The sequence below is a fragment of the Octodon degus genome, unplaced genomic scaffold (genome assembly GCF_000260255.1).
Source record: "Octodon degus isolate 3935 unplaced genomic scaffold, OctDeg1.0 scaffold00067, whole genome shotgun sequence".
NCBI lineage: Eukaryota > Metazoa > Chordata > Mammalia > Rodentia > Octodontidae > Octodon > Octodon degus.
Genome location: NW_004524643.1, coordinates 7,592,206 through 7,606,572, shown reverse-complemented (window position 1 = coordinate 7,606,572; position 14,367 = coordinate 7,592,206). Strand labels below are relative to the sequence as shown.

General features: G+C 35.1%; 1 protein-coding gene and 1 pseudogene across 1 annotated transcript in view; one reads left to right on the top strand and one right to left on the bottom strand.

Moving 5' to 3' along the window:
* Positions 1-14,367, bottom strand: part of Pde3b (phosphodiesterase 3B) — a 178,091-nt gene that overhangs the window by 144,781 nt on the left and 18,943 nt on the right. The window lies entirely within an intron of this gene.
* On the top strand, positions 11,782-12,664 carry LOC105742689 (annotated as a pseudogene).

Sequence of the window (14,367 nt, the reverse complement as noted above, 5' to 3'; positions counted from 1 at the left end):
TAGCTTCCCCACCAGAATGTAAATTCCACAAAGACAGCCCATGTCATATACTATTCTATCCCCAGGACCTAGATCCATGCCTAGCATACCGTGAATACTCAATAAATATTAATGAATGGAACAGAAGACGCAATAATAAATCTTCTAACTGTTGGTCAATTCTGCATTCTTGTCTTTTTTTTTTTTTTTTTTTTCAGAACCGGGGATTGAACTCAGGCCCTTGTGCTTATTCTATTGCGCTATCTCCCTGGCCCCAATTTTGCATTCTTTTCCTCATCATCTATAAAACTACTATAGAATATTCTTATTTCATGTACCTTACGTATACCCTTAACTGTAAGGCATCTGAACTATGTATAACTTTAAACTGATTGTAGGCAATTTATGTAGTTAAAGAAAAATTTAGAAGACTGAGTTTAATATGTTAAAACAATGCAGATTTTTTTTCCATTTATGTCATGTAACAAATACCTCATGCTAACCATCCAAATGCAAATATTTTAAACTGTATTAGAGCCAACTAAAGTAAAAATCTGCTATGCTTTTAGGATGATTTACTTCATGGCATAATGAAACAATTACTGCATTCAGCATTAGTACTGTACTCATACTAAGAAAACTAAATCAACTTTACCAAATGCTTTTCTTGTTTGTTTGTTTGTTCATTTGTTTTTTGATACCTGGGATTAAACTCGGTACATACCTATAACGCCCAGCACTTTGAATGCTGAGACAAGAATGTTGTTGAGTTCAAGGCCAGCCTAGGCAAGGCCACCCTGGACCACATAGTGAGATTCTGTCTCAAAAAAAAAAAAAAAAAAAAAAAAAAAAAAAACCTACACAACTGTATTGTCAAATTTAGAGAAATTTGCATTGTTTCTTTTCATTTGTAAGGCATCATATTTGGAAGACCTCTTTCCCAGACTATCTTCTGGTCCTGCGTGTTTCAGAGTTTCTCTTACCCTACCACACTGTTTCAGTGACAGGCAACGTGAGACATGCTCAATCACCCTCTCTCAGGCCTTGCATCACTGTGATTTAGCTGTATGTGACTCAGCACAGTGGATAACAGGAATGTTCCCAAATGTCACTCCTATTAAAAAAAAAAAAAAAAAAGTAGGAAAATCATAACTATACAGTTAGTCCCCAATTTATAATGGTTCAACTTAAATTTTTCAACTTTACAATTTGAAGTACTATTTCTATTTAATTTGTTATCACTTCAAATTCTGAATTCTGATCTTTATTCCAAGCAAACAAAATATAAGATATGCAATCAAAGCTAGGGAAGGCAGCAAGCCACAGCTCCCAAAGAGCCAATGGAAGAGACATAAAAGAACTGGCACTGTACAATGTTACCAGCATCTTTTTTGACACAGGGTTTTATGTTTTTGTATTCCATCATGTCTACAAAATGCCCATCTGTGTCTTTTGTACCCATATAGCCATTTTGTTCTCCTCTTCAGTGATTTAGCTTTACACATAATAACATTTAATTATAAAATAGGCTTTATATTAAATGGTTTTGCCTAATTGTAGGCTAATCTAAGTGTGCTAAGCACATTTAAGGAACGTCAGCCTAAGCTATGACGTTTGGTAAGTTAAGTATATTAAATTCATTTCAATGTACAGTATTTTCAACTTACAATGTGTTTATCAGGACATAATGCTATTGTAAGTTGAAAAGCACCAGAAGTAACATAAAGCATGTAATCATGCACAACTAAAAGTAAACACATTCAATTTGCTTATCTGAATCCCAAAACTGCCTACAACTATTTTTTCTTTCTTTTCCTTCCTCTCTCTCTCTCTCTCTCTCTCTCTCTCTCTCTCTCTCTCTCTCTCGTTTGTTTTTTCGAGACAGGGTCTCCTTATGCAGCTCAGACTGGCCCTGCACTCACTGTGCAGCCCAGGCTGGTCTCAAACAACGATCCTCCTGCCTCAGACTCCTGAGTGCTGGGATTACAGGTATGTGCCACCATGCCCAGCTTCTACAGCTATTTCAATGCCTCACAAAAATGAAGTCAAAAATGGAAGGAAGTCACAATCTTAAAATACTTTAAGAAGTTTCGTAGAAACAACTGACCATATGAACACTTTCTCCCAAAGTCCTACAAGGAACTTCTGAAAGCAAGAGATCCTGGAGTCTCAATTTAATTTCTTCATGGTAAATTGCCCACATCTTGCTACTCTATACTCCATTGTCTTCACTGGCCCTTCTCTATCAGGTCAACCACTAAATACAAGTATTTCATACATTCTTTACCTTCTCCTAAACCTACAGAATTAACATATTTCCCTAAGGTATTCTGTCCTTGATTTTTAAAATCCTATCTATACTTTTTTTCAACTTCATCTACTCTCAAACTTCACTTAAGAACTTCTAAGTAAATAATCCTCCCTCTAGAATCTAGTAAATAAATTATCAACACCACAGGCAGAGAAGATGCCAATCTTGCAACCTGCACAAATTCCAAGGACTAAATTGTCAGAGACATACAAAAAAAAAAAAAAACAAACATAGTGAGTAATTTCTAAAATATATTTCTGGACTCATTTTCTCTTTCCAAGTTCCAAACCTGCCATTTATAACTGTCTACTGGTGTTTTTCAGCAGATAAGAACCACAGAAACAAAAAAAAAAAAAAACAGAAAAAAAGTATTACTTGAAATAAATGAACTTTCATTTTAGTGTCAAATAATAAGCTCTACACTGATTAAATCATTTTGATAGTAACTATAAAGGAAAGGAAGGCACAATTAAATTATAAGTCTTAATTAAGACAAGGTCAGATTATTTCACCTCTAAGAGCTTCAACTTCTTTCTCTCCAAAGAAATCATATGGCTCATCAGCCATGCAGATTTAATTCAATAACTTATTAGAAGTCACTTCAGTGCCCTGCACAAGACACCATAATTAGAAACATAAAGCAAACAGCTTATTGCCAGTTAACAAAAATAAAACTCTTTAGCTAAATAAGACCAAATGTCAATAATAAATAACAATAAAGATGCCTGTGCACGTCTTTGTATACAGAATGTATTCCAACAATATAGAGTACATACTCAGTCAAGCAGCCCTGCTCCACTGAAAGAGCTCATTGTAAACACACTACTAAACAAGGGTTCCCAAGCAAACAGAACAAACTGCTAACATAAGAGCTAACACACACAGACACTGACGTATGTACATTTTGCTTTCAGTTGGTAGGATTCAGTACACACTTTACTCAAAGCTTAAAGTCATGCAACACTTTAATGCTCTGAAAACTCCAGTTAACAAAAGATTGACAGATTGTTCTATGAAACATCATGCCAATTCAAATCACTAAATTCTTACACATGACTTCCTTGTGGTACAAAAAATGAAAATGAAATTTTGAATTCTTTACAAAACTAACACAATTTTAATAAAATGAAATGAAAACTCATACTTTCAAGTTACTAGCATGGATATAAAATTCTGACTGTAGAGTCACAACATACTATTTTCATCTATTCAGAATATATATTTAAATGTAGTATAAATTTAAATATTTATAATTTTAAAACAAATTTTTTCCAAAAAAGCAAATTATATGATCTGAGTAAATCCCTAACAATAGCTCTAATTAATATCATTTACAAAGAGACCAGGTTTGATCCCCAGCATGCCATCCAGGCTTCGCCCCCAGGGCACACGGAGAGGGCAATTGAGACTGGACCTGGTGGCACTTGCCTGTAATCCCAGCACTTGGGAAGCTGAAAACAGGACAATCACTATGAGTGGATCTGTGTAGTGAGACCCTGTAGACGCTGTACTAAATACATTTTTAAAAAATCATTTAACCTTTAGTATTAAATTTTAATGCTATAAGCTAATCAATTAGATAACAATAAACTGAATTATATGTTAGCCATCTGATCTGTGAGAGGAGAAACAAAAGAAATTTTCTTGTTATGTAAATTAAAACGGAAACACTAGCAATCCTTGAACTATTTTTCATAGTTCCTTAAATGTATATTTCAAAGTCCTTTTAGGAACTCCTATCTGCTCTTGGTACAGCCTTGTTATGATACGTCAAATGGGTTTGAAATACCCCTGGGTAACAGCAAAATCAGACACATTTCCAAGAAAATCTTCAGAAGGTGAATGCTCATTATTAAATGAGCACAACGCCATGTTTTCCTAGAATTTAGCAACACTGCTTCATATTTCCACCAGCTTTCAACCATTCAAATATTTTTCAACCTTCATGTACTTCAGAACTTCCACACACTGTATTTTAAGATTCAAATAATTCAAGTCAATCCAGCATACCTTGATATAAATTTTCTACAAATTTATTATTTAAATAAACATTTAGGAAGTCACAAATTAGTAATTTTTCTAATTATAAAGTTTTGTATCTTCACTATGACAATATTCTTCACAAATCAGAATTTCATTTTAGTAAGAAGCACCTTAAATGACTTAACCTCTGGGAAAATGGTTTATTCATTCTCATATTTATAAGTAAAATAAGAATATTTGGACACTATTTGGGCCAAATTTAACAAAAGCATCTAATTATCAAAGGAACCAGTAGAGCTAAAACATAATCAGCTTGCATTTGAGGTATTTTAATTTTAATAAAAGAATGATACTTTCAGTTAACAAGTAATCTGATATGTTTAAAAATTAAACATACGTTAGGGTACTTTTTATAACTTAAAATAAGTATGACAATTCAGTCATTATCTTTCTCTTTTGAGTTTCACTCAATGATGAAATGAAGCTAGAAGGGGCCGGGGAGATAGCTCAGTAGAATAAGTGCTTGCCTGGCAAGCGTAAGGGCCTGAGTTCAATCCCCAGTTCCACCAATAAAAAAAAGAAAGAAAGAAAAAGAAGCTAGATGTTTTCCTGTCACTTAAAAATTGAGAATAATGTCTCAAATATTTCAAGGAATCAAGTCTTCCTTTTACATCTTAAAAATAGCCCACTATTTCAATAGTATCGAATTAATTCTGGGGCCTAACTAAACTGTGCTACTGACACTATTTTGTTTCCAGACACTACAAGATGATAAAGCATCTTCAGGAATGGAATCCATGAAAGATCCACCAGCCTAAGTGTGTGATCTACTGTTATGTAAGAAACAAACTTCAGGGCCAGAGAGATAGTTCAGCGGACTAAGACACTGCTTAGGCAAGCACAGGGGTGGGGGTTTGATCCCCAGCACCACAGGCCAAACCGGCTCTGCCCCCAGATGCACGGAACTGGCCACTGAGACTGGGCACGGTGGCGCACACCTGCCATCCCAGTGCTAAGGGAGCTGAAAACAGGAGGAACACTATGAGTCAGAGCTGTATAGTGAGACCCCATACCAAATACTAAAAATAACAAAAAGAAAGAGAAGAAAAAAAAAAAAGAGAGAAATTTCATTCTCTTTTGAGCCAGTATGTCTGTGTCCTGTCATAACAATTTATGGTAATACAGCCATGAAACTAGTGCTTGATTTTCCTACATCTAACTTGCTTTGTCTCTAGCAAAAAGAAATTGCAGGTTTCTACAATTTTTCTTAGTACACTTTCCTTAACTAGATATTGACATTCTTCATATGGTTCACTCATTTAATCCTCATGATATGATAAAGTTATCATCACCTTGCCTATTGTACAGATGAGAAAACTGAGGTCTGTATTCAGTAACTTGCTTAACATCATCAAGATGGAAAGTGCTGGAACCAGAATTCCAATGCTGATTGCCCAACTGCAAAATTTATATTCTTAACTGAAAGCCTTTCTTTCAAATGACTGTCAATTTTTGTATACTTGTAGTAGACCACTATGTATAAATCACTCAGGTAAAGATGCTAAGGTACAGATCTTGATCCATTATCTTCCCCCAATGCTGGAAGGCAATACTGATTCAATTTATAAACACCATGATGTGACAATAGAATAAGCAATGTACAGGTTGCCATTCACTACAAATACTAACTTTTCATTTTTATGGCCTCTTATAGTATTCCTCATTGTATAGTACACAATCCAAACTATCTGAACTACTTTCCATTTTTTTGAATGTACTCTTTCTTTCAATACTCTTCCAACTCTCTTCCTAAGAAGCTCCTCTTCCACTACGGCAGCAATCAGTATCTTCTGTGTCTTTAAAAAGCCAACAGTGTTGTGGCTCTCGTCCTCAAGATCCATTCTACAGTCCTCTGTAGTTCTGTACCCCAAGAAGCTTTGCCTTTATCAACAGCCCACCCTGCTCTCTCTCCCCTGGTTGGATCCAGCCAGTGGAAGACAAAAAGGCAAGAGATTGAAAAACTAAAAAGAGCAAGCCTAGCGTATTTACCTTCCCAGGTCTCAAGTAAAAACACCTCTGGTTAACAACGTTCCACCAGAGGCCACATCTTCTGTGAAACGAACCTCTAAATCTTTCTGAGTCTTGATGACTACTGCCTATTTGGTTCTTATATTTGCTCACAGACTTCACACTCTTACAAATCACCCTTTCCCACTGCACTGTGCCATCTATTTTTGCCTTCACCAACAGCACTGCTCTTTCTCTAAGCCTTTTCCGTATTTTGTTTATGATGTCTCTATGACACTGTTTTCTTATTCTAACTCCAAGTTACTTGATGGCAAAATATTTTTTATTCATCTCTGAATCTCCAAAATCATTAATTTATTGCACACAGTAGTCATTAAATGAATGTTTCATAAATAAATGAGAGGGGGCTGGGGAGATGTCTCAGTAGAATGAGTGCTTCCCTGGCAAGTGCAAGGGCCTGAGTTCAATCCCCAGTTCCATCAAAAATAAAATAAAATAGAAAAAATAATAAAACAAAAATAATGCTTTCTGACACAAGAATATTGTATGAAAATCAAATTTCTGTATCTGTAAAAGTTTTAAAAAAGTCAAAAACTGATTAGGGTGAGAACAGTTAGAACAGAGGACAGAATTATGAACATTTTGGGGCATAGGGAATCAACTAGGAAAGAACATGGAGAGCCAACTAGGGTCTGAGAATGTCTTATGTTTTTACCTAAAGGGTAATTACAGAGGTGTATGCAAATGTAATTGAACAATTTCTTCACTTTACAGTGTATACAGTACACCTTACTAAGAAAGAAAGAAAAAAATCTATTTTAGCCTTACTAAGAAAGAAAAAAAATCTATTTCAGCTGCTGTGTTAAAACAATATGACCAATAATATCATTTATTCAGAGATTCTTTTCCAAAACAAAGAGGTCTCTTTAACATCAAAATAGGTGTTGCAAAGTTCATACACTTCCAAGGCCTTCTCTAATTGGTGCAGCCATTTCCAATTAGCTTGGTTAACTACTTTCCTGACCCTCTGTTGATAATCAGTAACAAACTGAGAAAGTCGAGGTCTGTTAAAGATTGATAACAGTAAAAAAAATAATAAATAAAAAAAGCTTACAGCACAAAGCAGGCAAAATAACTACATATTAAAAAATAGATAAAAATCTAAGATCTATCCTTTACTACTACATGTGAAGAGTCCTTTTTAAAACCACGTAAGTATCTTCATATTATGGGCACAGTAAGACTGTATACAACACTCCTTAATTGTCAGGGAAATAAATTATTTTCATCAAGATCTGTTCAGTAAGCATAAAAAGGGGTAAACATTTGAGAAAGAGTCACAAAAAAAATCTTTTAAACTAAAAAGCTATTACTTATAAAAAGTTGCTTTTTGTCAGTTATCTAACAAAAATATATTTAATTTAAAATAACCACATGTCTAGTGTCTGCTAGACAATTATGACCATTAATGCAAATTTCTCCCCAGAAAAGAAAACTGCAATTTAAGCACTGAAAATATTCTATCATAACTTGTTAATTGAGAAATAAATACCTAGGAATTCTAAACCAATTTTTAAGCTTCTTCTGTAAGCTATAACTGAAAGGTAATATCAACATTGTTTATAATATGATTGCATCATTATGGTCTCACCTCAAGTCATCATTATGTGCTTCTTCCTTATTTTTAAAGAGGGAAATCCTGCCCAGAGTGCTCTATCTTGGTCTCTGTTCTCTCAGCTCTCACTAGTCTATGCTTCACCTACAAGGTCAGGCATTCGCCTAAAAGAAGCTTCCTGTGCCAGACACAACTGTTGCTGGATTTTCTGATTCCAAGAAGTTAGTCCTTAGGCATTCTCTTCCTTGAGTCTTTTTCAGTGATGGAACTATAACTATTGTGGTAAGCAGAGAGAAAACATCACATAAAGTAGTAAAGAGAATGAGTTAACACAATAATTAAATTGATTATACCACTTGGTATAACCCAAGCATCAGAGATAAAAAGTAACTAAAAATACTGTCCCTGCATTTAATGAACATAAAACACAGAGGTAAGAGCGAGTTGCCAACACAAATACAACAGAGTTAAGTGGAACCCAAAAGGAAGTGATTTAATTCTGTCTAGAGAGGAAAGGGAGGGAAGAAAAGGGAAAAAAAGATCTAGGCTCCATTTTAAAATTATGTATACACTATGTGCAACTATATGAAAACTATGGCGACAAAAAAAATTGCTTCTAACTATAATTCTGCATAAGCTACCAAGTAATTTAAGGATAAAAGTTTCCATCATTAAAAACAAGAATAACAAACCTGTTGAGTGCTTCGCAAATGTCAGACACTGTTCCAAGAACTTACAGATTTTTAATTCATCCTCACAGTGATATCTCATCATCACATTCATCTCGCATTAATAAAACAAATCCTGTTATTACCCTCAATTCACACTGCTGGAAACGGAGGGACAGAGAAATTGAGCAGCTTGTCCTGAGTCAACATCAGCGGCCTGGCTTCACTGTCATGCAAAACGGTTCATTGCTGATGATAATACTAACAACAGGAGAAAAATTTCTTCCCACATTTTCCTTTCATTCAAGGCTAACATGAAAATCTCACAGAAAATGGCAGTAAGTACAAATATAGTAACAGTCATAATATAAAATAAATATATGTGAAAAAAATTGTAATTACAAATGATTTATCCTCACGCTCAAGGTCTTTACATCCCATTTAGGTATCAAGCATATATAGGTGAGAACAACATACTTGATTAGTAATACCAAATTCTCTTCATTTCTCCTAAACACTTCCTTTCCCCACTTTCTTGATTTTAGCTAATGATGTCTTACCTTTCATACACCTAGACTTGAAACACACTTCCCTTTCCCCAGGAACCAGAACCTTTCCACTTTTTTTCAGTCTCTCACATGAATAACTCTCTCTGCTCCTAGTCATCTAATTCTCTAATCTATCCTTCACATTTTCAGTAATCTCCTTAAAATAGCAAAAATGTCTCCTCTTCTGTAAAATCTTCTAATATTGTCCATAAATATAAAATAAATCTAAAAATTTAGGGGCCAGGGAGATGGCCCAGTGGAATAAGTGCTTCCTTGGCAAGCACAAGGGCCTGAGTTAAATCCCCAGTTCTGCAAAAAAATAAAAATAAATAAAAATTTAGGATGGTCTTCAAGATCTTTATATTACCCTCAAACATATTACTCTAAAACAATTCCAGTCTTTTTTCTGGTAACATTTATACATTAACTTTACCCTGACAACTTAATAGCTATCCATTCTGATTTCCACAACATCATGAATTTTCTTTACTTTCCAATAGTTTATCAGTCCTAATGACTATCTCCATTTAGGTTCAATAAGGTCTTCAAATGCTTCTTTTATGAAGATTTCCAACTTACCTCACACACACTAAGAAACTGATAACTTTTTTCCTTGTAACCAACCTGGAAATAACAATAATGTAATGTTGTCTCATACTTTATATGACTTCTTTAACTAGACATGATCTCCATTAGGATAAAGCTATGTCTTGGTCATCCACAACACCTAGTACACTCCAATGTTCAAAAATGAGAATAATTGTAAGACTAATTATGGCAGTGTAAGTAAAATACAATACAGTAGTCCCCTTTAGCCCACAAAGAAAATATTACAAGCTCTCAGTGGATGGCTGAAAATAGTACTATATGTAATATTCTGTATATACTGTTTTTTCAATACATATCTAAGAAAGTCCAATTTATAAATCTGGCACACTAAAATATTTCTCAAAAATAACTAATAATAGAATAATTATGATATATACCATGGTAAAAGTTATGTGAATGTGAGCTCTAAGTTTTCTTACTGTATTATATTCATCGTTCTTATGATATGATGCACTGTTTACATGAGGAGACAAAGTGAATGACACAGGCCTTGTGACACCATATAAGGGTGACTTGAACACAAGCACTAGAATACAAAGTGAGTCAATGTGATAGACCAGATAGCTACTGGAAGTAACTGTAGCTAATGGAAGGCTAGTATGTGTAATACAGAATGACTGAACAAAGCGATGCTTCATATCCTGGAGGAACACAGTAGGACAGCACAAAGTTTTATCACATTATGCAGAACAGCATGCAACTTAAAAAATGAATTTTCTATTTTTTTTTATTTTTGGAACAGGGTTCAACAAAATAATTGAAACCATAAAAGGCAAAATTTCAGATAAATGACAATGTGACAGGAATGAAATAAGGGATGAATGAAACAATACACACAAGAAGTACCTTCTGTGAACTATATGTGTATATACAGACATAGATAAACTGATGGCACTATACTTTTTGTCCTTTATCTCTTTTTTTTTATTTTTTTAAATGTATTTTATTTATTTATTTGTTTTTTTTAATATTTATTTATTTTTATTTATTACATTTATTTATTGTGTGTGTGTGTGGCCAGCTCAGCCCACCAGGGGGCGGGGCTGGCTGGCATGTGGTGCTGGGGATCGAACCGCGGTCCCTGTGCTTTGCCAAGCCTGTTTCAAGTAGGTGCTTTAGACCACTGAGCCATCTCTCCAGCCCTGTCCTTTATCTCTTATTTTTCCCCTTTACTTATTTAAAATTTACCATTCAGTATCTATTCTTTCAGCAGCTGTCTAAATATGAACTAGCTATCTAAATGCAACAAACTTGGAAGTCAGATGCTTAATCTTCCTCTTGAAGTATGCTTTTTCAAACACACTAATCTCATTTTCCACCTAATATAAATGTTGTGTTCTCGTATTTCATTCTAGCCTATTCTCCCTCACAATGTTTTACATCATTAACATCAGTTTAATTCTGCCTATATATTTACCATTACCATTCTTTCTTGGTCTCAGTTCTTCTGCCTAAGTATGCAATTTTGATCAGAAAACTCACTTTTTGCTTGTCTGAGGCAGGTTTATCTCACTTCCTTTCTAGACAGGTATCTTTGCTTAAGTTTTCTCGGTCTACATTTGGAGTATTATTATAGACCAAAAACAAAATGAGGGCTGGGGCGATAGCTCAGTAGAATAAGCACCTGCCTGGCAAGCACAGGGTCCTGAGTTCAATCCCTGGTACTGCAAAAAAAAAAAAAAAACTAAATGAGATTTCACAAAGCAACTAAAATAAATCAACACAGCAAAACTGCAGGATATAAGATCCTATGAACCAGCTGCATTCTGTATGCCAACAATGAAAAGTTCAAAGGAAAACTTTAAAAGTTTATTTTACAGTAGCACCAAAAAGAACAAAATAATGAAGTGAAAACTATATACAGTGAAAACTACAAAATACTGCTGAAAGAAATTAAGACACAAATAAATGGAAAGATATCCCATTCTCATTGATTTAAAAACTTATGAAGATGCCACTATACTCAAAGCAATCTATAGAGCTAATGTCATTCCTATCAAAATTCCCATGATGTATTGGTTAGACTGAGCTACAGTAGCGATGGACACCTTGGACCAAGTGGTAAAGCCCAAAACAAAAAGAGCCATGAGATTCCTTGAGAAGAGAGAACCAAAACTTAGTGAAAATATTAAAGATGCCATGCTGATTAAAGGGGGAAATGCAAATCTAACAGTGACCCAAATCCTGAAAGATGTGGAAAAATATTACAAGACCATTCGAAGATCAGACATCACTGGAATTCTTTTCAAAGAAGTCAGATTGTTCTTTATTCACGTTTGGATCCCACAATAAGAAGCGTCTCAATAATCTAGTAATAGGTCGTATGTATGACTACCACATGCTGGATATGATTGAATTAGGTATTGAGAAATTTGTGTCTCTAAAAGATATTAAGAACAGTAAATGTCCTGAAGGAACAAAACCCATGTTAATATTTGCTGGCAATGATTTTGATGTGACAGAAGACTACAGAAGGCTGAAAAGCCTTCTTATTGATTTCTTCAGAGGCCCCATGGTGGCAAATATCCACCTGGCTGGGTTAGAGTACGTTCTGCTCTTCACTGCTATGAAGGGGAAAGTTTACTTTCGCAGCTGTAAGTTGCTCTTGAAGAAATCTGGTTGTAGAACACCACAGATTGAGTTGGAAGAGATGGGACCTTCACTGGATCTGGTTCTGAGGAGGACACACCTGGCTTCAAATGACCTTTATAAGTTATTTATGAAAATGCCAAAAGGTCTCAAGCTAAAGAAGAAGAAAAATACATCCCAGGATACTTTCGGTACAACTTACGGAAGGATTCGCATGCAGAAACAAGACCTAAGCAAACTACAAACCAGGAAAACGAAGGGAGTGAAGAAGTGACCTGCAGAAAGGCTAACAGAAGCCCAGGAGAAAAAGTCAAAGAGAATTAAAAACAATTAATAGAACTTTTTAAAAATTCCAGTGATTATACCAAGTGAAATACACCAATCACAAAAAGGTTAGCATGGTATAATACTACCTTATAAGAAGTATCTACTGTAGTAAAATTTGTAGAAACATAGAATGGTGGTTACTAAGGGCTTGAAGAGAGGGAAAAGAAAAAAAAATGAAAGGGAAAAGAAATTGTTGTTTAATGGGTTTAGAGCGGTGATGGCGAACCTTTAGAGATTTCAATGATAACAAACAGCCATATGGCACACATCACATAGGTTCGCTGCCACTGATTTAGAGCTTCAGTTCCAAAGCCAGAATAAGATCTGGAGATCTGTTTTATGATGTGAATATTCTTAATACCATTTAGCTGTAAACTGAAAAATGGTCACCAAACATTTGTTATATATTTTGTAGCACAATAACAAAAAAGAGAAACTCAAGCGCTGGGGGTATGGGTCAGTGGTAAGACACTTGCCTAGCATAAGCAAGGTTCCAGGTTTAAAAACAAATAAACCAAATGGTATCTTTTAACAAAATAGAAAAATCCATCCTAAAATTCATATGAGTATCAGGGGATCCCACAATAGCCAAAGAAATCCTGAAAAAGAACAAAGTTTGAGATCATAAGTTTCCTTATCTCAAAACATATTACAAAGCCATAATCACCATGTGACACCAACATTAAATAGACATAAAGACCAATGCAGCAGAACAGAGGGCTGAGAAATAAATTCATGTATGTGAGTACGTATTTATATCTCCAGTTAATATCCAATAAGAGCCAACACTGCTGAATAGGCAAAGGACAGTTTTTTCTAACAAATAGTCTTAGGAAAACTGAATGTCCACAAGCAAAAGAATGAATATGCATTATTTCCCTACACCATACACAAAATTTAACTCAAAGGTGATCAAACTCCTAAATATAAAAGTTAAAACTTTTATGAAACTCTTGGAATACAAAATAGGAAAAAAGCTTCAGAACACTGAATTTGGCAATGACTTCTTTAATAAGACACCAACACCATAGGCAACAAAAGAAAATAAATTTAAAATTTGTACACATCAAAGAACACTATCCAGAGAGTGAAAGGCAACCCACAGAATGCAAGATTTATACATCACATATCTGATAATATGGCTTATTGGTTGCTTGCTTGCTTGCTTTGCTTGCTTGGTTGGCTGGCTGGCTGGGTGGTTGTTTTTGCAGTACTGGGATTTGAACACAAGGCCTTTACATTGAGCTAAAACCTCAGTCATTTTTTTTTATCTTGAAACACAGTAACTTTCTCAGGCAAGACTCAAAGTAGTGACCGTCTTGCCTTAATTTCTGCCCCAGTGCTGGGGTTAAGGGTGTGTGCCACTATACTGGCTTACTTATATTGTTGACAATCCTTTCTGAACTCTTTTGCCTCTCTCCTCCCCTTTTATAGACATTTGTATTTACACTGGACCCACTCAGTGGTGGCACACACCTGTAATCCCAGCACTTAGTAGGCTGAGGCAGGAGGACTGTCACAAATTCAAGCCTGGGATAAATAGTGAATAGTACAAGCCCAGCCTGGGCAATATAGTAAGACCCTGTCTCAAAAAACAAACATACAGGGCTGGTGAGATGGCTCAGTGGTCTAAAGCACCTACTTAGAACAGGCTTAGCAAAGCACAGGGACCACCATTCAATCCCCCAGCACCACATGCCAGCCAGCCCC